The sequence below is a fragment of the Delphinus delphis genome, chromosome 1 (genome assembly GCF_949987515.2).
Source record: "Delphinus delphis chromosome 1, mDelDel1.2, whole genome shotgun sequence".
NCBI classification, from domain to species: Eukaryota; Metazoa; Chordata; class Mammalia; order Artiodactyla; family Delphinidae; genus Delphinus; species Delphinus delphis.
The window spans coordinates 104,750,441-104,777,365 of record NC_082683.1 but is presented as its reverse complement, the minus strand read 5'-3'; positions in this window follow the sequence as shown (position 1 = coordinate 104,777,365).

Here is a 26,925-nt window from a genome sequence, read left to right as displayed (position 1 = left end):
CACCCGTGGAAGCTGCAGCATGAAGGTGTCCACTCCTCTGGCCCATGAGCGAGGAGAAAGGCATGCAGCTTGGAAGCCGGTGAGCAAGCTGACACCTGGACAGCGAGAGGAATTTTCAAAGACCATTGGAATCTGCTGGTTTAATACTTTTCCCATGCAATTTCCTTTTAATTTTTACTTACTTAAATAATTTTTATTAAGAGGGTAAGCAAGGCATTTGGGTCGCACCTCTTCCAAATTGTATCTAAGGTGCCCTGGGAGAGAATCCTTCAGTGTGGTCAGAGGACAGCTCATTCAAATGTCACATGCATTGTGTTACTTGATCTCCAGATCAACATTTTGTGGTTGGTATTATGGGTTTTACAGCCGAGGAAACCGAGGTTCTGAAAAGATAAGGGGCTTACTTGCATCATCCGTTAGGAAGAGAGGGGCAGACCTCACTCTTACACCGAGATCTTAGCACTTCGTGTCTAGTGTTCACATTCAATGGAATTAAACACATTCTGAACACGTTCATACTCTTGTTTGTAATAACCGAATAGACAGATGATGGGCAAAGAATATTGTGAAGACATTGTTTTTTTAATAATCCCTTGAATACCTTACCTTTTAGGTACTAAATAGCCCCAGGTTTCAAGTGTTTGTAGCAGAGGGTAGTTTTGAGCCATCAATCTGAGTGGAAGGCCCGCACCTTCCATGCGCCATTCTGCAGCATGGCTACTTATCAAATACTAATAATGATGATATTTAACTAATAATAACATAACCTTCGACAGGCCTACATCCTGATTAGACAGGTGCAGCTGTGGCCTCTACCGAACCAAAGCAGAAATGCTGTTGTGTGTACTTGGCTTTTGCTTTAACGAGGAAGTTGCTTACAGCCTTATCGCTGACGGTGAAGCAAAGAAACAAGGAGAATGGTAAGGTGAGCTCTTCATCCGACAGGTTTCTAGTGAATGCCTCATGTGTGCCAGGCACTGTTGCGGGTGTCATCCATACTCTGGTCACTCCAGGGCTCAGTGGTTCCTCAGGGCGTCCTGGGAATTTCAGAATTTCAGACTCACTAACTTGACATTTAAGGTTCTTCTATATCTAGCCTCATTCTGCCTGTGAGGGCAGCCACGTCTGTCCCTGTACCCACGATCCTGGCTGAGCTGGTGTTGCTAGCTGGCTACGTGGCCGTCCCTCACTGCTTCACAGGCAGCCCTCCAAACCTGTGCAAACATCCCAGAGAGCAGGAGACCACTCTTGCATCCAGGGTGTACACGTACAAGGGTCTCACACGCAGAATTCTTTTATGACACCAAGTGGCTCTGCCTGTGGCAAAGCCTCCGGGAAACGAAACTGAGGGAAATTCCATGAAGTCTGTTGGAACTATCACAGGCAACATGAATGGCTATAAATCCTATCAGTAGCTAACAGAAACGAGAATTTGGTACCTGCTTTTTGGCAAATTGATCACTTAACAAATCAATGATTTTATAAAGCTGCATTTTTGGTTGATATGTTTTCAGCCGATTGGTTTTTGTGAATTGCTTTTTGGCAAGCTGGTTTTGCTTCCAAGTTCCTAACGTTCTCCAGTCTTCCTATCCCCTTAAATCTCCCTGCTTCCCCTCAGCCTAACCATCCTGCCACCACCAGACATGGACTATGTATCTAGGAATATACATTCCCTCTTCCTCTCCAGGGAAGCCCCTTCAGGCCTAAGGAGGAAGCATTTCATTGTCAGACTAGCTGCCTGGGACGGTGACAGTGATGGGCTGTTCCTGGTTTCATCATGGTGAGCCTGGATGCACCTGAAGATTTGGCTTCAATCTGATTGGTTGAGGTTTGTACCTTAATGGTTATGAAAGATTTTGAGTATCATCTCTGGTGACCACCATGTTGATAGCACATCCTCTTTTAAAGAGATAATCCCTGTTGTTGGGAAACGGATACTGTTTGCAGAAGCTTCCTACACTCTGCTCCCTTCTGACTGTGAGTGCCTTAGGGCAAACCCCATGTCTATATTTTTCACTGTTGCATCTCTAGTGACTGGCCTAGTGTCAGACACACAGAGGTCTAGTGGTTAAAAGTGAACTACGGCAGGTATAAAAAGAAACGAAATTGAGCTATTTGTAATGAGGTGGATGGACCTAGAGTCTGTCCTACAGAGTGAAGTAAGTCAGAAAGAGAAAGACAAATACCGTATGCTAACACATATATATGGAATTTAAGAAAAAAAAATGTCATGAAGAACCTAGGGGTAAGACAGGAATAAAGACACAGACCTACTAGAGAATGGACTTGAGGATATGGGGAGGGGGAAGGGTAAGCTGTGACAAAGCGAGAGAGAGGCATGGACATATATACACTACCAAACGTAAAATAGACAGCTAGTGGGAAGCAGCCGCATAGCACAGGGAGATCAGCTCGGTGCTCTGCAACCACCTAGAGGGGTGGGATAGGGAGGGTGGGAGGGAGGAAGACGCAAGAGGGAGGAGATATGGGAACATATGTATATGTATAACTGATTCACTTTGTTATAAAGCAGAAACTAACACACCATTGTAAATCAATTATACTCCAATAAAGATGTAAAAAAAAAAGTGAACTAGGACAGGTCTGGATACAAAGCCCACTAGATATGTGACATTGGTGAGTCCTTCCACCTCTCTGAGGTGTCTATCAACTGGGGAAAATGACAACAACCATCTATCTCATCAGGATGCTGGGGGAAGGCATGTCAAGTGATTTGAAAAGAGTGTGACGCAGAGTGAGCACTCAGTAAGTGTTAACTATCACTGCTGAATGCATGAATGAGAGAATGAGTGAATGCATGAATGAGTGAATGAGTGAATGAGTGACTGAGAGCTGATTTGATCCTCACCACTATCCTGCCAGGTCAGCATGATTTATTTTTATTATTTTTTTAAATTATTTTTTTTTTTTGGCTGTGCTGCGCAGCACGGGGGATCCCAGTTCCCCAACCAGGGATTGAACCTGTGCCCCCTGCAGTGAAAGTGCACAGTCTCAACTGCTGGACCACCAGGGAATTCCCCAGGTCGGCATTATTATTATATGCAGATAACCCATGCGTCACTTGAGCTTCCATGCTCTTTGGAGATTTAAGTAAACTGTGGCTTATACCTCAATTCCAGAACTGAGTAAGCTTGATCTCTCCATAGAATTTCCTTGCTTCTTGTTCTTATATTCTTACTGTTTTCTTTTCCTGACCCTCTTGATTCCCCTCCAAGAACCCCATATCAGATCTATATTTCCATAAGAAATCCAACCATACTTAGCCTTTTCAGAAGTGGGTCATTTTACTGAAATTTTACATCAAGTCAATAGCACCCACTCACTTCCCCTGCCCGCCCCCCAAGTCTCCACCACATTCCCTGGACTTCTTGGACTCCAACACTTTTTCCACTTGACCATCCTCCTAACACCACAACCCTGGAAAGTGCCGTCCAGTTCCCGCTCTCTGGCTGCATCATTTCTCATGGGGAGAGGTCTTGCTGGGACAGTCTGCTACTCCTCAGCCTTTCTCTCCCTCTGTCTTAGCTTCCACCCAGAATTCTGGTGAAAAATGTCCTCAATCTCAAGTCCATCTTGTTTTGAGAAAAAGATTTCTAGCTTGTTTCAGATCACATAAACAAATCCCCTTGTGCAGAGCTTAGTGAGAAGACAGTATCTGTTTTTTTTGTTTTGTTTTGTTTTAAATTTTTATTGGAGTAGAGTTGATTTACAACGTTGTGTTAGTTTCTGCTGTACGGCAAAGTGAATCAGTTTTAAATATACATATATCCACTCTTTATTAGATTCTTCTCTCATATAGATCGCTACAGAGTATTGAGTAGAGTTCCCTGTGCTATACAGTAGGTCCTTATTAGTTATTTACTTTATATATAGTGGTGTGTATGTGTCAATCCCAATCTCCCAGTTTATACCCCCCGCCTCCGCTTTCCCCCCTGGTAACCGTAAGTTTGTTTTCTACATCTGTGACTCTATTTCTGTTTTGTAAATAAGTTCATTTGTACCATTTTTTAAGATTCCACATATAAGTGATATCATGTGATATTTGTCTTTCTCTGACAGCATCTGTTTACTTGCGGCATCCAGGTTGTCAACTCACTCCTCAAGAGGTTGCTGACATGGAGAGGGTCCCTTTCACTGCCGGCTGAGACCCTAGTTCCCCACACTGGCTTCATCCAATCCCAGTCAGGCAGCAGTCCTGGGAGAATCCTGGATGGTCACGGAACTGATCAAACATGGTGGCATGGAGGGTGAAAGGTGACCTGGATGATGGGCAGAATTCTCAGCTACATCTGCTGCTGCTCTTCCTATATCCCAACGGGGAAACCAGTTAGGTGGTGGTAGGGGGATATCCCTAAAAGTCTCTGTATTTTGTAGAGAAGAGAAATGGTGCACTTTCAAGCTTTTGTGCTCTAGGGTCGGATAGCTCCTCACTCTGGCTTCTCTATTTTCCATCTGTAACTTCAGGAGGGCTCATGGATAACGTCAGTCACAAGAAGCCCATCTTACTGCAACTAAAACAATGGGTAGGCATTTCCATCTCAGAGTTTTGAGCAATTGTTTGTTTTTCTGGAATCTACCCACCTCTACCGGGGCCTGCTAGGTACTGAGGCTGGGCAGCAGGTGGTCCTACCTGAGTGGTCCCATGCAACCTGTGGGTCCTCCTGACCACAGATGGGCAAACTGGATAGGACCCAGGTCAGATAGGCTTTGATGGAGAGGGAAGAAAACATGTAGGAAGGCCCACCAGAACCACCAGAACTCCAGTCTCTGCAGGCTGAGCCCCGCATGCAACTGGCCCTCCAGCCTGCACTGGCTTCTCTTGTCTCCACACAGCCGATGGGCCTTGTTCCTATACCGACAACTTCTCCTTTCTCCCAGTCTCTGGGGAAGACTGAACCACTTCCGGAAGCTCATGTCCCACCAGACCTTGCTCCAGGAGGCCCAATTTTCCAAGGTGGCCTCTTGAACCATGTCATGTGGCTTACTCTTTGAGCTTATTTATGAAAATCCTTTCTTCTTTCTAGTATTGCTTATGCTCTGCATTTTCTCCTTTTCTGAAGGTGGGTCTGGTTGAAGAGCCTTCTCTCACTCTTTGTCCCAGAAAGTCACGGCCCAGCTAGTGGGGAGGTGGAGGAGAGCTTCCCCTACCATCACTCCCAGCTTGGCTGACTTGCGGATGCACTCTCTGTTATCAGTACAGATCAGTTCATTTCCCAGGTCTCTTGAGATCACAACCCTAACTTGAGTCTCCCCCTCCTCTGCCATTGGACATACTTCAGTAGAAACATCTGAAAAGGACTGGCCCAGGAGAAAGGGGCTCACCTGGCCTGCTTTGCTCCTAAGTCTTAGGCCAGAAGCACGAACAAGACTTTGGTGCTCACACATGTTCTACCTCACCAGGAAACTTCACAGAGATGTGCGGCCCAAAGCCTCAGATCATAACAAAGTACTTTTTCAGCTGAGGCTCTGTCCCTAAATATCCCTTAGAGACTTGGACCTTGTGGGAAGGTTACAGTCATAATCTGCAGCCAACAGAATTCTCCCTCTGCTACTCACTAGCCATGGAACCCATGGCAAGTTACCCAACTTCTCTGAGCCTTGATTGCTTTATCTGTAAAAGGAGAATTATAGTTTGTATTTCAGAAGGACTCTCATGAGGATTAAATAGGACAATGTGTGTGGATAACCTAATACAGCACCCGCTATGTGGTAGGTCTTCTGCATTGGCTTCCTGTTTGTCTCTCGTTAGACATCACACTGCATTGTGGGCAGCAGGGCAATGCCTCATGCTCCCAGCTTCTCCTACATGTTCTCTTCCCTCCCTCGTCAAAGCCTATCTGACCTGGGACCTATCCCCTCACAGCTCTGTTCCCAGAACTGATGAAATAATTCAAGCTAGGGTGAGATGAAATTCAATGGACATCACTTTCCTGTGTTATTTTATCAGACACTGTAGGCTGCACACACCAAATTCATCTTCCCACCGCCCCTACCCCCAACTTCTTTCTTGCTAATAGAGCCCTGATTTTTTTCAGGTGTCTGCGCTCTTTCACGTAGCAGTGTGTCCAGATCCCATGCCCAGCTCAAGGGTAAAAGCTGATTAGTCTACTCAGAGGAATTCCATTCTCTAAGCCAGTGCTTAGTTTGGAGGTGGACATATAATCCTGTTCCAGTCAATGAGTGTGAGGTGATGTTTGCTGGGGGAGCTTTTTTTTTTTTTTTTTTTTTTGCTGTACGCGGGCCTCTCACTGTTGTGGCCTCTCCCGTTGCGGAGCACAGGCTCCGGACGCGCAGGCTCAGCGGTCATGGCTCACGGGCCCAGCCGCTCCGCGGCACGTGGGATCTTCCCGGACCGGGGCACGAACCCGTGTCCCCTGCATCGGCAGGCGGACTCTCAACCACTGCGCCACCAGGGAAGCCGGAGCTTTTTTTTTTACAATTTTATTTATTTTTGAATTTTATTTTATTTTATTTTTTTATACAGCAGGTTCTTATTAATCTATTTTATATACATCAGTGTATACATGTCAATCCCAGTCTCCCAATTCACCCCACCAGCACCACCCCACCCCCTGCCACTTTCCCCCCTTGGTGTCCATACATTTGTTCTCTCCATCTGTGTCTCTATTTCTGCCCTGCAAACAGGTTCATCTGTACCACTTTTTTAGATTCCACATATATGCATTAATATATGGTATTTGTTTTTCTCTTTCTGACTTACTTCACTCTGTATGACAGTCCCTAGGTCCATCCACGTCTCTACAAATGACCCAATTTCGTTCCTTCTTATGGCTGGGTAATATTCCATTGTATATATGTAGCACATTGTTTTATCCATTCGTCTGTCAATGGGTATTTAGGTTGCTTCCATGACCTGGTTATTGTAAATAGTGCTGCAATGAACCTCTCTGTGCTTCCGTTTCCTCTTCTGTGTGAGGGCTTTAATGATAGCAGTTACTTTAAAGAGCTAGAAGGATCCAATAAATGAAAAAATGTGTGTACAAGATTACAAGGGTGCCTGGCTCTGAGTTGGAGTGCAATCAACGTTAACCACTGTTGTTCTAGGAAACTGCAAACCTACTGGACTGGAGGGAGGCGATTATTCTGTAGCATCAAAATGATCAGGTAATTGAGAACCTAACCTTTCAAACACTGAAAGCCTTCTTTATGTTCAAGGATTTCTTTTCAAAAGAGATGTCTATAATCATTGTCTCTACTTTTCCTTCTTTTCCAATCAGGCTCTCGTTTCTCCTCCTGCAGTTCAAATCCAAGGTTGAATTCTCAGGTCTCCTCTTGAGCTGTCAGCGGCCTTGAGGTAGGAGGTCACTAATTTCTTTAAACTCCTTCTTCCTTCTTCCTTTAGAACATAATTCACTCGCAGGTTTCCTCTTACCTCTCTGGCTACTCTTTCTCAGTCCCCTTTGCTGGTCTGTCCTCATTTTCCTGATGTTTCCATGTTGGAGCATCCCAGGAATCAACGCCGCAAATTCATCCCAGAGATGGAAATTCCATGTTTCCAGTTTCTCAGGCCACTTTCATCAGGGCTATTCCAACAATCAGTCCAAACAAGAGGAACTGACCACTGACCCATGCCCACACGTCCTCTGGATGCATGGGGCCTTTTTGTGGCTGTTCACTCTGCCTGGGCTTCATCGGGCTGCAGTGCTAGAGGAGAAGTGGGTAGCAATTGTGATGGTGTGTGGAGAAAGAGGCAACTAAACCAAGGACAGTGAGAAACACCACAAGGAGGCATGTTTAATCTCCCCTCCGCTTCCTCCTTTTCTACTTCTTTTTCTGTTCCGTATCCATCCTCTTCTGTCCTGTGGATGGACTCCTTACATACGTGCTGTGAGTTCATCTCTGAATCCCTACAACACTCACACCACTGCCTTGAGCAGAACGGTATCTGCTGAATAAATAGATGGAGATTCTTCTTCAAGGATCCATTCTTACCTAAGGCATCCAGCCCGAAAGTTTTATTTTGGTGGAAACGACAAAAGAGGCTTGGGTGAAATGACTAAACCACATCAGTCTTCTTTCAAGAAGGCATAAATGTGAAGAGGAAAAGAGATTTGAGAAGGCAGACATATGGCTTCTCTTCCTGACTCTAATCTGGTTCCACATTCTGGAAAATAACCCCAAAGTTCCTTGCCTTTATTTTTGTTTATCATGAAGAATGAAACTGAGTTTAAGTGGGTCAGGACCTCACATACCAAGTAAACAGGGAATCGGAATTAGAATGCTTGGTATTTGGGCAGGGAGATGGGGGAGGGGGGTGTAGAGTGAGAGATCTAATGCTTACCTTTTTTTCTTTTTAATTATGAATATCACAAAGTCAGATAAAAACCCTTGCTTCTGTCCTCTTCCCAATGAAGATTTATGAGATTATCCTAGTGGTTGCTTACTGGAGCTCTGCAGAGAGAAATATTAGTTTTATAAACAGATACGATGCCCACAATTCCATATGAAAATGAATTTAAGGACCAACCGGGACAGGCCCCAAAGCTGCACAGAGCCTGATGAGTGAACAGAACCACATAATAAGGTTCTCCAGAGAGTGGGGCAAAAGGAACCGATTGTCTTCCTAAAATATACCAGCAAGAATGCAAGCCTTAATTAACAAAGCCCAAGGTTGATTTTTCTTGCTGCCTTTTTCTCCAAGAGACAAATAATAAGAAATGAATGAGGTTGAAAGCAAATGAGAACCATATTTGGAAAGCAAAGCATAGTCTAACTTTTGGCTGCACTGGTTGCAAAGACCTAAAGTTCTTTAATCATCTCAGTGGAGATGTAGCCAAAAAATGCAATTTGACACACACACATACACACACACACATATTTCCACACCATGCCCTCCTCCTTTTTCACTGTAGATGAATCAAGATGGTGGAGACAGGATATGATGAGAACCATTCCTGCTCTCCACCTACTTTATAAAAGGCTTTGGCAATCGGTAATCTTTGCTGCCTAGGTCTGGGGAATCCATCTATCAATTCTTATTCTTTAAATGTTCATTGTGCACCATGCATTGGCTGCAAGGAGCAAACAAGCAGCTGGAATAGGTAATGTACTGTGAATATGCCAAGATGGCAAACTATTTAAGATCCAGATTCTTCTAACATGATTCTTCTAGAAGAAGATGAACCAGTTTGGCCTAAAAGAACATTACTACAATCGAAGGTGGGGACAGACTGGGAGGGGAAATGACAACTTTATGAGAAAATAGTCTCTTATTAGCTAACAAACTGAGGAAACACAGAGGGCTTTCCTTGTGTCTGGGTTAGCCAGTTCACCTTCACACAGATGCAGAACTCGTGGTTGAATATAGTGGTGTGATTTCAAGATGGTTCAGTATACAGTCCATTTCACTTCACCTCACAGTACCTCAGAGTCTGCTTTAAGGCTTGAAAAATTACTCTCATCTTTGTTAACACAGAGACAGAAGACATACCTATCTGGCTTTATGGAAGTGGGCTAAATGAGATATGGGCTTTTCTAATGAAGGCTTAGGTAAATATTAAATAAATCTGGCATATTGTAGGACCATTTTTACCCAACTCATGATGTTTCTGTTTGTTAAAGGGAGCTCATTTAGTGTAACTTTTGGCCCCGTCCTCTCAATTACTCATATTTCCCCAGGGGAGGATGGAGTATCTTAACTGACTGAAACATCTGGGCGTGCTCAGCTCAGCTCCACCCTTCTTCCTCTCAGGAGTGAGTGGCTCACATAGAGGAAGGAATCTCTTCCAATCTTCTAAGGGAGGGATCTTTTTCCTCACTGGGGTACAGGGTTGGCAGGTCTACTTGGCTAACAGGGAGCCACATCCTCCACCCTGGCCTCTATTAGAAATGAAGGATATTTTTGTCTCCATTTGCCAGGCTTTCATTTTATTTGTCAATTTGTACAGAACATGGGCAGGAAAGAGGGGTGTTATATATTGGGCTCCCTCAGACACCCCAACATGTTTTAAATATAAAGAGATCTGAATGGAGAACTTAAAAAAATGTTAGTTCTGATCCTGGCTTTGTCTTTCCTCAGGTGTTTAAAATTAGGAAGAAAAATAACTTCTTTATACTTCAGTTTTCTTGAATGTCAAACTAGTCCATAAAATCATTACCTTATAATTATATGTGTAATAGGATGTCACCCCAAGACTTATGTCTATATAACACAGTGTACTGTTAGAGACTGTTTTTCAGCCGGAGAAGATTTCAGGGCTCTGTAAAGGCACCTCCTGAGGAATCTCTGTTAGTTACATAAGAGTTTGCTGATCAGGTTATAATTTTCCAGAGAAGGATATAATTGGACCTCCTGGCTTTTCAGCCTTCATAAAACTGCCCATCTCCTTGAGAAGGGGAACTCTGGCAAGGGGTTATGAATTATTTGCAAAAGGATCCCCAGGGCCTTCTGGGAAAACATGGTCTGAGATCTCAACCTTGTGTCCCAAGAATCAAAGTTATGGTGACCCACTGGAGGTGGATCAGGCTAATCCTAACCTAGGCCAGGGATAGGGAAGATCCATGAAGTCCCTGAAAATGAAATTATCTTGAGGAAAGCGGGAATTGAAGTTGATGGCCTGAGCTCAACACAGAGCTGATGGTCCATGGGTCAGCTAACAACAACCACACTAATGCTGCGTAACAAACAACCACACACATGAGTGGCAAAACCAATAAGCACTACTTAGGTCAGGAGTCTGCTAGTCGACTATGGGTTAGTGATCTCTGCTGGGCTCAGCTGCATGGTTGTGCTGATCTCCAACAGGCTTGTTCAAGTATATATGGGTCTGTTGGAGCTCAGCTATTCTAGTCTGGCCTTGGCTGAGGTAGCCCAACTCAGTCCACAAGTGAAAATGCATGAGGCTTCTTAAGGCCTCGTCTTAGAATTGACACACTGAGATTTCCCTGGTGGTCCAGTGGTCAAGACTCTGCCCTCCCAATGCAGGGGGCCTGGGTTTGATCCCTGGTCAGGGAACTAGATCCCGCATGCCTCAACTAAGAGTTCGCATGCTGCAACGAAGATCCTGCACGTGGCAACTAAGACCTGGCACAGCCTAAACAAACAAATAAACAAGTAAATAAATAAATATTAACAAAAAAGAATTGACACACTGTCACCTCCTCCTTTTTCTGTCAGTCACGGCAAGTCACATGGACAAATCCAAATTTAAGAAGGAGGGAAATATACTCTGCCCCTTTAGTGGGGCAATGACAAAGACATATGGCAAAGGATCCGGATGTAGGGAGGAGTGAAGAATTGAGACCAATGATGTGATCTGTCAGAGTCGGGTAGGAGTGCGTTTAGGCATAGTTTCATGCTGGGAGCTCCTCCAGACACAAGCACTTAGCCACCAATGTTTGCGCCCTGGAGGTTAGCGGCTGAGCTGGGAAATGTGAGCTCAAAAGAGTTGTGATGGGCTTCCCTGGTGGCACAGTGGTTGAGAGTCCACCTGCCGATGCAGGGGACACAGGTTCGTGCCCCGGTCCGGGAAGACCCCACATGCCACGGAGTGGCTGGGCTCCTGAGCCATGGCCGCTGAGCCTGCATGTCCAGAGCCTGTGCTCCGCAATGGGAGAGGCCAACAACAGTGAGAGGCCTGCGTACCACAAAAAAAAAAAACCAAAAAAACAAAACAACAACAACAAAAAAGAGTTGTGATCTTTGCATGGAGGACTATAGTGACCTAGGCAAGGGCATCACAACAACAGAAGTCAAGAGTAGCCGTCAAGTCGTGAAGGACCAACAGTGATTGAGGGGGATGCTCAGTTCTTTCTCTAGAAGATAATCATAAACCTTCTTACAGCCACGTAACCTCCTGGAACTCATGGACAACCTGAGGGTGTAGGCAAGATGCTGGGGAGAGGATTAAAAAAATGAAATTCTGGACCCCCCAATAATACAACTTGCATGAGCTACTGGAAACTTAATAGAGATATAGCCAGAAATGTACCCTGAATTGATGACACAAATAATTTCATGTACAAATGAAAACCACTCACACATGGATTTCTCTCTCTGCCACTCTCCTCTTCTTCCCTTCATTTTCCTTTTTATTTTCTTCTTAATTTTCCAAAGTTTATAGTTACAGATACTGAGGAAAGGGAAATCATGATTCCTATTTGGAAAATGGTCAGTGGTGTGGATCAGAGGAATTACAAGTATCATTCTTTTTCTTCTCTTCCTAAAATCTGTTTTGGAATAATCCTTTCACCCCCACTTCCAACAGTTAGGTGTGTGATGAAAATCTAACCTACAAGGCTTCATTCAACCAGGGCAATGATTTCATGTTTCCCGTCTCTTGTTCAGATGAAGTATCCTTTCTTCCTACAAGGCCATAAACAATCTGACAGGAGACCCTGGTGCTGGCTGGCTATGTGTTTGGAAAAGAGCAGAGATTTGAGAGCAGAGGATACTCTTCTGCCTGCGCTGCCCCCCCGCTTCCCCTAGTACATGGGGTCTTCCAGTACATACCTCTCCCATGTCACCACATTGTCCAAAGTCTGGAGTCACAAAGGTTAATGAGCAAACATTTTTAATGAACAAAGAAAGAATTACAGGTCTTGTTTGCTGACCAGGGCACAAGGCCATCTCAGCCTACACTGCCTGCTCATCTCTATTAAAGGAAAGGACAGCTCTGCTGCCCAGCTGAAGACTGGTTCTCAGGGGTCAGTGCTTTATTGACACTCGTAAAGAAGAGATGGAAAAGGAATTCAATGGTTTGTGAACATCAATGTGCTTTCATACAGGGAGGATACGAAGACTGGGATAAGGTATTGTAGAAAAAATATTTGCTTTACATGGACATAGAGAACAGACTTGTGATTGCCAAGGGGGAAGGGGTTGGGGAGAGGAATGGAGTGGGAGGTTGGGGTCAGCAGATGTAAGCTATCATATATAGAATGGATACACAACAAGGTCCTATTGTATAACACAGGGAATTAATAGCCTATGATAAACCATAATGGAAAAAAATATAAAAAAAGAATGTATATATGTATAACTGAATCACTTTGATATATAGCAGAAATTAACACAACATTGTAAATCAACTATACTTCAATAAACAATCATTAACAAACATTAACTTTAGTTTTGTTGTTTTAATTGTATTTATTATTACATAGGTAACAATATCGTTACATGGTTTAAAATTCAAAGGTACAAATGTTAGCCTTGATAAATTCTTCCCTCTAATCCCAAGAATGTATGTTTTAAAGTCATATAAATACAGATACAAATCCTGGCTTTACTGATGATTAGTAGGGTGAACAGGGTAGGGAACTTAATCTCTCTGGCCTTATGTAGTGGGAATAGAAACACATACATCATAGAGTTGTTATGATCAAATGAGATGACATGAATAAAGTACTTGGCATGATGTTGACACTGGATAACCATAAACAATAGCTAATGTAACAACTATTCACTTCACAAAACACAGACTCGGGTGGGAAAAAAAAAAGGACTTTTATTTTTCCTATTTCTAGGCTTACTTTCTATCTTGAGTCCTCAATCAAACTGTTACAGAAATGTTAGTGTAATTATTTTTGTGTAAAACCAGTTAAATTCAGTGATTTCCAAGCCATCCTGCATTACAACTGAGTCACAGGTGAGATTTCCTTCTCCCTCTTTCACCTTTTCCCTGCTTGGTCTTTGTGCCAGTAGGGAGAGGGCTACCCAACCACTGCGTGGCTGCTGTCATACTTGCCAACATGGTGTTGAGGGCTGGGGAGGGGTGGAGTCTGGGCACCTACTTCTCAGCCTTGATTTGCCTTGGTGCTCTGATGGCTGGCTGCTTCAGATGGACCCTGTCCTGTAACCATCCAAGATACACTCGCACACATCAATCGTCCTCTGAGATGCAACTGCACCCTCCCAGAACTTCACAGCAGTCCTGTTCATGGGTTGCATGCTCCTGATGTGGCGTTCCCTTGTGCTGGTCCCAAGGACCCATGGGCTTCCTCTCTCTCAGATATCTTTTGTATCTCCCTCAGGAGCCTTGGGTATTTTCAGATGGTCATCCACAGCCCTTCAGGGATACAGAAAACTCAGAGTAGCCTCTCACTCCATTATGTTATGCCACCATTTCTACCTCACTGTTGATACTTAACAATGGGTCATGCTTGCAGTCTCTCTCTGGACTTCATGCAGGTTGTAAGACATAGGTCCTCTCCATTCTCAGACCCCCAGTAGAGAGCATGCTGTCCAGTAATCCTGGTGAGGAGGAGTTTTTTTTTTGTTCTAACAAGGCATCTGTGGGTTAAGGAGAAGAGAATTGGCCTTGACACGAGATGACCTGGGTGAAGTCCGGACACTGCCTCTTCATTGCCTGGTCACTGAATCCCTTTGAGTCAGGGTTTTTTCATTTCAAATTAGGAACAAGGCTCATAAAAATACCTTTCTCTTAAGTTTGCTACAAAAATTGTCAGGTAATGTTTCTGAAAGTGGTTTAGTATCTGTAAAGTTGACTAAAATCTCAACTATAGTTTTCCCCAATCGTCCACCCAACTAAACTACCTTACTGTTGAAGGTCATGCAAATAAAATGGGAGGAGAAAAGTTACCAGACATTCTGATAAGATTACTCAAGCAATTATAGATGTTGAAACAAAAGCTGATCATGAAGCCAACATAAACAGGTAATTTACAAGGAGAAGAGTCTGTGAACTTCTGGTGTTTAAAGCTAAATTAAATAGGATTTCAATAATAATAGCAATCCCTTAAAGAAACTTAGAGACACTTAGCTGTGATCTGATATTTGACAAAATAATTTTATATACCTGCTACGGACTTAACTGCATCCTCCTGAAATTCGTGTGCTGAAGTCCTAAGCCCCATGTGATGATCTTTGGAGATGGGGCCTTTGGGAGATAATTAGGTTTAGATGAGGTCATGAGGGTGGGAATTAGTGCCCTTATAAGAAGAGACATTAGAGGGCCAATACGGTTATTTCTAGAAAGAATGTAGGTAAGCTTCTGCCAGTTTTCAAATATGCATATGGTAAAGAGGTGACTTTCTTCGATCTTTCTGAGAAACTCAACCAGTTCTTTTCTCATCCTCTCTAGTAAGTCATCCATTTTTTGAAAACAGCAACAATATCATCCTTCTTTTTGAACGATATGCAGACCCTAGATGAGACCTATCTAGGTTTCCATTGTTGTCTTTCAGCTATTGTTCTGTCACTCCGTATCTGCGTGACTTGGGTTTTTACCTAACTCCCCTGAGCCACCCAGTTTTCTCATCCATAAAGTAGGGAATGTGCCTGCAGGGTTGCTGTGAGTATTAAAGAGAATGTGGGAACATCTTTACCACATTGCTTGATTCTCAGTACATGCAGAAGGTATTGTTAATTTACGCAAAAGAAAATGGAGCCTCAAAGAAGTTAATCATCTGTGGCTGGTGAGAGGGAGCTGGGTTCTCCCAGGGTCTGGGAGGATCTGAACCTGTGCAGACACAGACCTGAGACTTCCAGGAACACAGCCACTTCCAGGGAAGCTCAGGGCAGTTCAGAGACGCTCAAGGACTAGCGGGACCTTGAGTCAGGGAGATAAGCAGGAAGTTGCCCTGAAGCTGTGAGCCAGTTCTCTTCTAAGACCTCTCGAGTAAAAAGGAAGGTGGTCTCATATCAGGACTCTGACTCCAGAGCCTAGGGGTCCCTCTCCTGTCCCGTACATGCCCCGAGCCCTGGTTCTGCGCACCCAGACAAGAGGCTCAGTGCTGGGACATGGCCACAAAGGAGGAAAATGAAGGCACAGATTCCTAGGAGTGTGTATGTGTGTGTTAGACGGTGATTTCAAACCTAAGACCTTGAGAACAAAAAGAGGAGGAGGGAAACCCCAGCACAAACACCAATACCAAGGCCAAGGGCAGGAGAAGCAGCCTGAAACGAGGAGCAGTTTGCAACTGGAGGGGAGTAGGAACAGCTCTAGAATGAGGATGGGAAGGTCCCTGGCAGCTGCTGAAGGTACCACTATAGCCTTCAGGTTCCTGAGAGGTCAGCTGGAGCACAGGACACGCATATGCAGGGCTGGTTCATGCACAGGCTGAAGCCAAAATTTCATCTCTTTAGCTATCCTCATGCTGTTCCTTCTCATCTTGGCTCCTCTGTAAAACATCCAGCAGAGCAGTGCCCTGCACTTCGAAGGGATTAAGCCTTTGCTGACATGAATTGAAAGTCGTTGTTCATGGGGCTGGGGTGGGGAGGGGGGCTGGGCTTCACCTGGAGCCTCCATGGAAGGTCTGCTTTACCTTAAATTATATTCAGAACAGTAAATAATTCTTAGAATGTGTTTCACAGGAGCAGGACACTCATTTTAGTGTCCTGGACATGGTCCAAGGGATTGTAGTCCAAATCTCCACTTCATGTGTTCATGTTTCTAACATTGCTCGGAAAGGTCATTCCCGGGTTGCAATGGATTGTGAGGTAGGAAATAAGAACTCATTCTCAGCTCCACCACTGACTCCTCCTGTGGTTCTTGGTCTCTGAGCAAGTGATCTCCTGACGCTGCTCTCAGTCACTCCATCTGGGAAATGGGAAAAATAAACTCCCTCTTGAAAACATGAAGATGGATTAGAGATAATATTTTCAAAGTGATTTCCCAGATAGGAAAAAGAATGCTGCATATTTCATAGATGCTCCCAGGGACAAAAACACACACATGTAAAAGCCATCTTCTTTCCTCTGGAACTGAGAAGAATCATAGAACTTGAACTGGGCAATTTATTTCTAATGTTTGAGAGGGTGTGGCTGAGTAATCTAAACAGTTGGTCATTCCCAGTTACTATCCATAGGGGGTAAATACTAGTGGAATCAGCTGGCTTTAGAAGGAGGCAGTAAATCCCCCGATGAAATAGTTCACTCACCCCTAGTCTTGACTCTGGCTCAAGTCCCTCCGCTAGGGCTTTAAAGTCTGATGGGAAGCTTTTGGTGTTATACCTGGCACCAACACCACCTTGGGGTCCAACAGACCTTATAAAACTCTCTCACCTATGCACAAGCCTGCTTCTGCTCACCATGCAGGGAAAGCACCCACTGTGTGCTCTTCTGGTGAGCCCAGGGCTCAGTCGAGCTGGAGGTTCCATGTAACATGGTCTTCCCAAAGCCTAGCTCGAAGCTTGGTACATTGTGGGTACCCAGTGATAACTGTTAAATGAATGCATGAATGTGCCCGCTTTGTGTAGCTGAAGGTTGGGTGAGCTCCACTTACCCTCCCCTGAGCAAAGAGACGACTGAGGGCATACTAAAGGGACACTTGGTGGATGCCCAAAGCTGAGGAGGGGCCCTTGATAATAATGCTAACACATGTTTAGCACTTGCCGAATGTGCCATTTTTTATGTTTTAGCTCCCTTAATATTCACAACAATCCTAAGAGGTATGTACTATGAGTATGATTCCCACTTTACAGATGAGGTCAATGAGGCCCAAAGGAGGCTTGTAACTTGCCTAATGGTTCAGATAGTGGGAGAGTTTATCTGAATGTAGACATTCTCACTCCAGACCCCACCCCCTTAACCACTCAGTTCCGGTGAACATGGACCCACAGCTCTTACTGGGGAGCAGACTCCTGGAGATGACATGGTCCTGCACCGTGTCACTGTCCTCTGCGACCAGCTAGCACAAGAACAGAACTGAGCGTCAGCACTCAGCTTTACGACACCCCAGGGTGAGTTGGACCTGGTGTTTCTGTTTTCAAATGGGGACCCGAGGCTGCAGAGCAATCAGATGTCTCATTCAGAGTCACCGGGTTTGGTGCGGCAGAGCCGCAATCAGAAAACAAATCTTCTGGCCTCTGACATGCAGCTCCGATCTCTGCAGTCAACCACTGGCACCAGAGATGCCCACCTGGGGCACCTCTCAGCCCCACCATCAGCAGGCCGCTCGGCCCAAAGGTGACAACCGCTGCCACACTTGGTAATCGATCGATAAACACCTGCTATGAGGGAAGGACCTCAGGCACCAGAATAAAAAGTCAGACGTGGAAGAGACTTGAAGCAACGTTTAATCCAATCCTCCATTTTACCAAAAACTGCAGAAATGGAGGCAGCTTGCTCAAAGTCCCAAACTACTCGGTAGTGTGGAGAGTGGAGCCCAGGTCTCCTGACGAGATGCCTCACGTGCTTTTGCTACTCTGCCGTGCTGCGCCGGGCAGTAGCAACGGACTCTGCCAAGAGCCTCTCCTTACTGCCTGGAGAGCCGCTCTGGTCTGGGAGCAACTCCTCACCACACCCTGTGGCTGTTAGCGCACAGATCGTAAGCCCTGCCTTGTGGAGTAAGGCATCCAGCCTTAGAGAGTCTCCCCAGGCCTGTGTATAAAAATGATCCTCGGGCTTCCCTGGTGGCGCAGGGGTTGAGAGTCCGCCCGCCGACGCAGGGGACGCGGGTTCGTGCCCCGGTCCGAGAAGATCCCACATGCCGCGGAGCGGCTGGGCCCGTGAGCCATGGCCGCTGAGCCTGCGCGTCCGGAGCCTGTGCTCCGCAACGGGAGAGGCCACAACAGTGAGAGGCCTGCGTACCGCAAAAAAAAAAAAAAAAAAGATCCTCAGCAAGCCATCCGTCCCGACCATCCCCCTCCCACTCCTCACATGAAACTTAATTAATCATGTTTGCATCTGGATCCAGACAAGACAATAGCAGGGATGTGTTTTTGGTTAGGAACTGAAGCTGCATTCACAAAGGAATGTTGATTAGTTAGTGGTCGGTATCATTTTTCATGCCTTTTTAACTTACAGAAAATTTTAATATCAAAGCATTTCTCCCTGCACCGCACATATCTATTTCTCATAAGTGCATTCTGCTGGCATAATTTTCTTTTTCTTCCTGCGGGCTCTGTTTATGAGATGATCCATCAGGTTGTCTCAGAGTCTCCATCCAGCCCTTCATCAACGGGAGGCGTGCCAGGTGAGCCGTGAGCTACAGCCCACAGCCTTCCCCCATGTGGAAGGGGGAGGAGAAAGCCGGGCTTAGGCCAGGGTTGCTCAGGGAGATGACCGCCATCCACGGCAGGGACAGCAAGCTCTCCTTCTGGCCTGTCTCGGGCCAGACTGAGGCCTTATTGTACATGCTGCTGCTCTTTAGAACAGGGATGGACCCCTAAAGGGAAGAAGATGTTCCAGACTTACTCTAGACCCCCAGACGTTGAGATCAATCTGAATACCTCAATCCAGTCTTCACTTCAGCAGGAAAATATCCTCAATCCGGGAGAATCTCCTAATGCAGGAAGCGTGTCTTAGTGTGTACAACATGCCCACATGTGTGGGGCATGTCAAGTCGCAGATGATAAGTCATGGCAGCAAGTAATGTTGGAAATATGTGGCAGAGTGGGAAATCTGTCTGTCCCAGCAGCCCTCAAGCTAGATGTGCCTTTCAGGCAAAGGTGATGGAGGAGTCATGGGAGATGTGAGGCACCTCTTCCTTTTGTTAAGTGGCCTTTTCTGCTCAGTTCCAAACCTGGCTCAGGGGCCAAGAGTACAGTTGTGACAGGACTGACCAGTGGGGGCAAAAAGAATAAGATGTTCTAAGATGCTCAGATGCAGACAGACCCTCCATCTGTTTTAGAAGCCATCAGCATCATATGGTCACTGATTCCCCAAATGCCATTGGCCCCAGGGGATGGGAGAGGGCTTGTCCCAGGGAAGGTTCATGGCAAGAAGATCAGGAAACTCAGTATGTGTCTGGAGCACATTGGTCCCCGAAGCAGCTGGGTTTGCTATTTGAATTGATCAGATAATAGCCCCCAGTAGTAATTGCTCTTACTACTGACTTTGGCAAAGAAGGTTGATCGTGAGGTCGGACATTGAAGCTGGTGACTGACCTGGAGACTGAGGGTACTCTTGGATAAACAAACGGCAAACTCACATTCCCAGAAATCAACCAATTAATTAAATTACTGTTTATTCAGAAAATAAATCTAAGTGCCAATTGTGTGCCAGGCATCGTGCTAGAGGTGGACCACACTGGTCCCATCTACCCCAAGGCATCTTCCTAAGGCATAACCCTGGGGTTGGACAGGGACAAGGGTGGGTGTGGAGTTGGAGCCAGCCTCAGCCATAGGAAATATTTCAGTACGTCTGTTTTTATACTAAGAGGCGCAGATGGTATGAAGCAGAGGTCTGCAAACTATAGCCCTTGAGCCAAATCTGGCCTGCTGCCTATTTTGGTAACTCGTTTTATTGGAACAAGGCCACATCCATTTGCTGTAATATCGTCGGGGCTGCTTTCACGCTACCCCAACTGAGTTGAGTAGTTGAGACAGAGACTGTGTGGCCTACGAGCCCTAAAATATTTATGATCTGGCCCTTTACAGAAAAAGATCTGCTGTTTCCATGCAGAGAATCAGTGGTTCAAGAGGAAGTATGCTCGGCTTTCCTGAGCTCCAGATCCAAACCACAGACTGGCCTCCTCATTAGAAAGTCCTTTCGTCTTTGATATTTTAAATCTCCGTGATTCCAGCCCCCTGCTGGAAAATGCCTAAAATATCAAGTGGCTGTGATAGGAAGCAAAGAAGGATAAATGTCTTAAAGTTTCTGACCCCACAATATAGTTTAGAAGCCAGGGGAAGAGTGCAGGCTCTCAAACTGCATGGGGCCTGATCTGAATTCAGAACTGTGACCCTCCTCGGTTACTGACTTAAAGACAAAGGGTAGACACTGGGGGAGGTTTGCATGGAGTCTAGACTGCATCTGTGGAACACACCAACATCAGGTAACCTACACTCAATTATCTTAGAATTTGTAAGTATTTATGTATTTGTTGATTGATTTTGACCACAGATAGAGGTAAAGCCTGCAAAAACAAAACACACATTTGGGGTATTGTGAAAATCTAAAAATGTCCTTGTGGGAAAATTAAGCATTATGTGAATACTCACTTTTATTAGCATCTGGGTAAAAAAGTAAATATTTTTTTGTGGTACTTTTGGGTCCCTGGGGCAGGTGAATAGATGAAGAATGAAGGTCAGAGGTGTTAATTTTCTTGCACAGGGTCACACCACCGTGAGTCTGGTTACCCCAAGTAAGCCTCACTTAAAAGGCCACGTCTCAAACGTTCTACTCTCAGCTTTGCTTTTCAGGAGGAAGTTTGGTGTGCTGGAAGGTTGGGTTCAGAAGGTGGCCCCAGGACGCTGCTTAGAGCTGGGCTCATGAAGACTCTCCCAGGCCACCCTCCCAGATGCCTGTGTCCTCAAATCACACATGAGGCCATTCCTGGGACTCTTCTCTGGCCCCCAGATCTTTTTCCATTCTTGCTGGGATGCTAAGTCAGAGTTTCAGAGTATCCAAGAACTTGCCAATACTGAGTGTGCCGCGGCACCTTCTCTTGGATCTCTGCCTTCTTGGACTGTACATGCCATGGTCCAGGAGGGATGGGCTGGACAAAGATGAGGAAGGTTGTGGTGTTCACACAACTCATGAAAGTCAAAGAAGAGGCAGCATCTAAATTTTCTGGGAAGATTTCCAAGCTGCCAGTGGGGTCTGCAGTAGAGTGGAGGACCGTGAGGGAACACTGACATCCCCCAAGGCTACAGTGCCACTCAGCCCAGCCCAGCACAGGTTACTGAGGGCCTGCTTGGTGACAAGCCCATGTGAGTGCTGACTGGTGGGGAATTTGGGAGGAACAAGACCCCGCCTTGCCTTAGAGGCTCTCAGTGGGGACCGCTGGCCTGGCCAGCGGAGGGGCGGATGTTGCAGTGAAGCCTGTAGTAGGGGGATTTGAGGCGACACCGGAGCTCCAGTGGGCACCCACGGAGAAGTCCTGCCATTGGCAAGGCCTGACCACCTGGTATCCAATCACCCCTTCCTCACTCTTAAAGCCCCTTCCGACTCAAAGTCTTGGAATTATCTCCTAATCCTCAATCTTATAAAATGGGATTATCAATAGAAACATGAGGGGGTGGGCCTAGAATACCCAGATTATCCCTCAGAGTTATCTCTCAGAGTCAGAGTTCCCTCACAAAAGCCTTGGGAGAGAGGCAACCCTATGCCCATTTTACAAAAGGGGAAAGGAACTCAGGAAGGTGAACTGATGGGCCCCAAATCACACAGATTAGAAATGGTGGAGCTGGGAATCCCCTGGCTCTGGACCCTAGGTGTCCACAAGGAGCCCCAGGGAGGCCTGGAAGGGGAAGGCTGATCACAGAAGAGCAGCTTGGGGGCTGGGTCTCCCTCACAGTTGACCAGGATGACCCCTGTAGACAGGATCCCTCCAGCAGAGGGAACTGGTAGGGGCTGAAATTCAGACTGTGTTCTAATCCCTAAACCATGGGTCCCAGCATCCCGGGCCCTCTGGGGAAGGGCCTCTTCTCTAACATGCACAAGAGGGACACCGGGGGCTGGTGCTCGTCCCTGCTTGTGGGTGGACACATAGTGAGGTCAGGTGTGGGGAGGGATAGCAGATCCACCCCAGCGTGTAATGCAGGGAGGGCTGTGGACTGATCTCGTGCAAACCTATTTCGTTTTAGAGCTTTTCTTGTTGTGGCTTTACCTGCTTCAGTCACTTCCTCTCTTCATCACACGCCTAGATGAAGTCATCCAGCGGAACATTTACCCATAAAATATTTTTTCCAAAACCAAGGCAGGAGATGAAAAAGAGGGAAGATGAGTGACAAGCATAAAGCAGGTTGTCAATTTAGACATGTAACAAGATTGTCGCAAACACAATTTAGAATTATCCCCTTTCTACAGTTGAGGGCAGGATGAAGTTCTAGGGAAGAAGCACCCACAAGTATTTCTTGAGCATTGCGGGCTGAGTATTCATTAAGCTTGTACTCTTAAGTGACGACAGAACAATTAGTGATGAAACCACTGGAATTCATCAAAATCATAAATTTGTTTTCACCAACCTGAGGTCCCAATGAAGTTTAATATCTTTTCTTTTTCAAGTCCCTCCCACCTACTCTGTGAACAGTGAAATCCAATGTCCTCTTCTTTGCCCCCATCCTCATCCTCAATTGTCTGAGAATGCTGAGGACTCATAGTTTAAAGACAGAAGACCTGATCACTTGACTACTGCTGTTCATCTTGTTGCTTTTGACGATTCTCCAAGCTTAGGAGCTAACTTGGGTTAGGCTGGTGGTGTTCCCCCACGTGCTTGTCCTGATTATAGAGATTTTAGGTTCACATTCTCGTGTTCAGCCATCTTTCCCTTAAACGCAGCTGCTGTGTCAAGAAGTTGATTCTGGAGAAGCTTCTAGCATCAATCACACCATGCCATGTCAACACCAGACCTCCGCTGTAATTCTTTTGGCTCTTATATTGAGCAGGCTTCCCTTTTTCTTAAGTTAATTTTATTTCTGGGGCCCAAGTGTGTCTCTCTGTCCCTGGACCTTAGTTGGGGGCACCCCAGTCCCCCTCTCAGGTCTTCCTGTTTTCAAATCTTGGGAAGCAGGAGTTGGCAGCCTTAGCATCTTCTCTCCCAGAAGGTTCTTGAGCTCCTTTTACAAATGGATACAGCTCCACTTCAGGGTTGGATTTGCATGGCAGAGGATGAAGGGACTTGCAACCTTGCCCTAGTAACAGAAAGTTCTCTTATCTCCCAAGGTCAGAACATGGTAGGCCTCCAGGTTTACATAACTGAGGAAGACCTTCGAATGCCTTTTTTTCCCAGAAAAACTAAATCCCCTAGATGACCCGGAGTCTCTACTCCTAGAAATGAGAAAGTCAATTTTACCTCTGTTTTCAGAGAAGCCCTGCTACGTATACTAATAGAATACTGTGGCAAATTGGGGGACAGGACAATTGGGTGACAGTAAAATCCATACCCTGGGCTCCCAGCCTCAACTTCGCTTCCTAGCCACACCCACACTGTTCTTCTTGCCCCTTTTCCTGGCCTCTTCCTAGTAACATCATCCTTCAGAGCTGGGTTGGAACTTTACCTCCTAAATAAATCATTGCCCCACCACATTCAGTGTGTGTTATCATCATTCCCATTTTACAGATGAGGGCGCAGATCCAGGGCAATTAAGTCACTTGCTTAGCATGCCTCCGTCTAACGTGTACTAGGTCCAGGACTCCCACGCAGCTCCGAGCTCTTAAGTCCCCAGCGCCAGATGTGATTGTGAGAGACTTCAGACTGGTGTAAGGACCAGAGCGCCCAGTGGCCGCCACCAGCCCCCATCCCGGCGTCGCGCTGGGGGAGGCGGGGGTGCGGGGGTGTTGCAGAGGGACCGCCGGGTCCTCAGAATCTCAGGGCACTCGGCGAAATAAAGCCCGGGCTAAGACGGCTGGGGACACCCTCGCCCGGCTCGGGCTGCCAGCCACGGGAGAGAAGGCGCTGGCAATGGCCCAGAGAGGATCCCCCGCAAGAAATATATCGCGTGCTGACATTTTTATGACCTGGGCCCGCTTACAAAACACAGCCCGGTGCACAGCTCCTCTTTCCCTGCCCAGCTTGAGATCACATGCTCGGCCCGCGGCTGCCACTTGGAGTCAGGAAAGCCCATATATTTCCCTCCTCAGATAGGCCTAGTGGTTCTCGTCAGGTGCAGAAAGCCAATAAATCACCAGCGAGGTCTCCGTGTATCTATCAGTCAGGAGGCTTGTCATCTTCCCGACCTTGATCCACAGGAAAGCCGCCAGCAGGCGGGGCGGGGCCGGGGTGCAGTGGGGGCGGAGCGAGCAGGGCCGCGGATACCTGGTGGGAGCGGGCGGGGCCCCACGAATGTTCTCAGCTCCCAGGGGCGGCGGAGATTTACACCTCCTCCCCCTCCGCACGCGCTTCCTTTGGCTTTGAAGTTCCACGGCTCCGGGTGGCGGGTAGGGAGGCCAGTCCCCCAGGCGGGGGCTTTAATATTCCCATCACGTCCTCAGTGCAGCTCCTTTGGGAGGAATGGAAGCTGTAAGGGAAGTTCTGGGCGACCTCCCCTCAAGGCTGGGGGCGTCTCACACCCACTGCCCTGTCCTGACATCCCTGCCGGACCCAGTGCGGACTGGCCAAAAACACAATGAAACAGGAGCAAAGGGCTGGAGTGCCAGGACCTCTAGCAGAGGGCCCCCTTGGGGAAGTCCCTTTCCTGTGTTCAGGTTCTTCCAGAAAGCTGTAGAGTGGATGTGGAATCTGAGGGACCTTGATTCAGATCCCACCTCTGCCACTTCCCTCTTTGGGACTTTAGCAAATGTACTTACGTGCTGTACTTTCACTTTCCTCGGTGTGTGAGTGGGAATACAAACACCTACCTCACGCGGTTGCCGGCAGTTAAATGGGGCAATACATGCAAATTGCTTAGTCTGTGACCACACGTCGTAGAGCCACAAAAAGATGAGAGTTGCCTTTTTATTATTTTCTTTGCCTATAAGATGTTGATTTTGGACTACATGCACTCTAAGACCGCTTCTAGCTGTAAGTTGCACACCTGGTACTGCTCAAGCAAAGGGGGTGTTGGGCAGGGCTGCTGACCAATCCCACCCAGCCAGGAGCCGGCTCAGGCCCCCGGGATCCCCAGTTCCCACGCTGACATTTACCGTGAGGATCCCAGAGCCATAGGTCTGGGAAGTCTGACTACGTTTGATGAAGGCCTTACTTGGGAGGCATTTGGAAGGCTCCTTGTACGTCCTCATCACCTCTGGGTGAGGGGCACCACCCGGTGCTGGATGGGAGACCCTGAGTTTTGGAGGTGAACAGGGAACTGCTCTTGGCCATGTGGTCAGCTGGGCATCACAGACTGGAACCCAGTGGTGTTTTTCCTCCCAAGGCCAAACCAACATGTTCAGGGACCACATTCACCAGGTAGAGGAGTAAAAGCAGTTTTTGATCATCTCCCATGTGAAAGCCATGGAGAACCAGTCATTTAACCATTCTAGGTCTCAGTTTTTTCAACTGCAAATTGAAGAGGTAGGAATATCAGTATTTTTCAACAGGAAACTGTTGGCATCTGGGGCCAGGACTGTCCTGCACTTAGAGAATGTTTAGTACCCCAGGCTGGCCATTAGATGCCAGCAGAACCTCCAGGCACCCAGGGACAATCAAAATGCCCTCATGTTTCCAGATGCCCTGCATTGAGAACCACTGGGTGATCCCATTTCCCCTCTAGTCCTAATATTGTATCAGTTTAGGAGTTCTGCTTCAGGTACTAACCAGTTACGCCACTGTGACTTTGGCCAAACTAGTCAATTTTTTATGAAATCAGTATTATAGGAACAATCAAACTTGTCCTGTACTGTCTATGTCACAGAGCTATGGTGAGGATATGATTTAAAAAAAAAGGGGGGTGTGAAAACACTGAAGTGGTCTCTGAAGGTAAGGAACTATTATTATTATGAGAAAATAATGATAATAGTACCTTATCAATAGGTTCTAGACACTGCATGTGTATCTATTTAATTCTAAAAGGAGTCTCTGAGGTAGGTTTTAGTATTTTCATTTTACATATGAAGAAAACAGATTAAAAGGGTAAGTGATTTGCCCAAGGCCATGCAGCTAGAATTTGAAGCCAGACTGTCTGAACACAAAACTCGTGCACTAAATAATGTCCTCTACCTCCTGTTCAGGTGGGTCAGAAAGAGCTTGTCCCAAGATCAGCAACGTTCTCTGTCCATGAGCAGTTACATAGGAGCTAGGTTGTTAGATTGTTGCTTCCAGGGATGGAATGAGAACAAGGGGAGCCAGTGATCTTAAGAAGGTCTCTCTTATAAGTCACCCTGCCCTCCTGCCTCCCTTTAGTGTGACCCTCCATTTTTTGTCTTTTGTGCCCTCCTTGCCTCCTCTGTGAGAATGAAGCTTCCTTAAAGTCACTTTAATCTTTTGTATAGCCCATCACTTCCCCACAGCTCTGTTCCTGCTGTCTACTGTACACACACACACACACACACACACACACACACACACACAACTAGGGTTGCTAGATTTGCCAAAGAAAAATATAGGATGCCCAGTTAAATCTGCATTTCATATAGACAGTGATTTTTAAAAAATA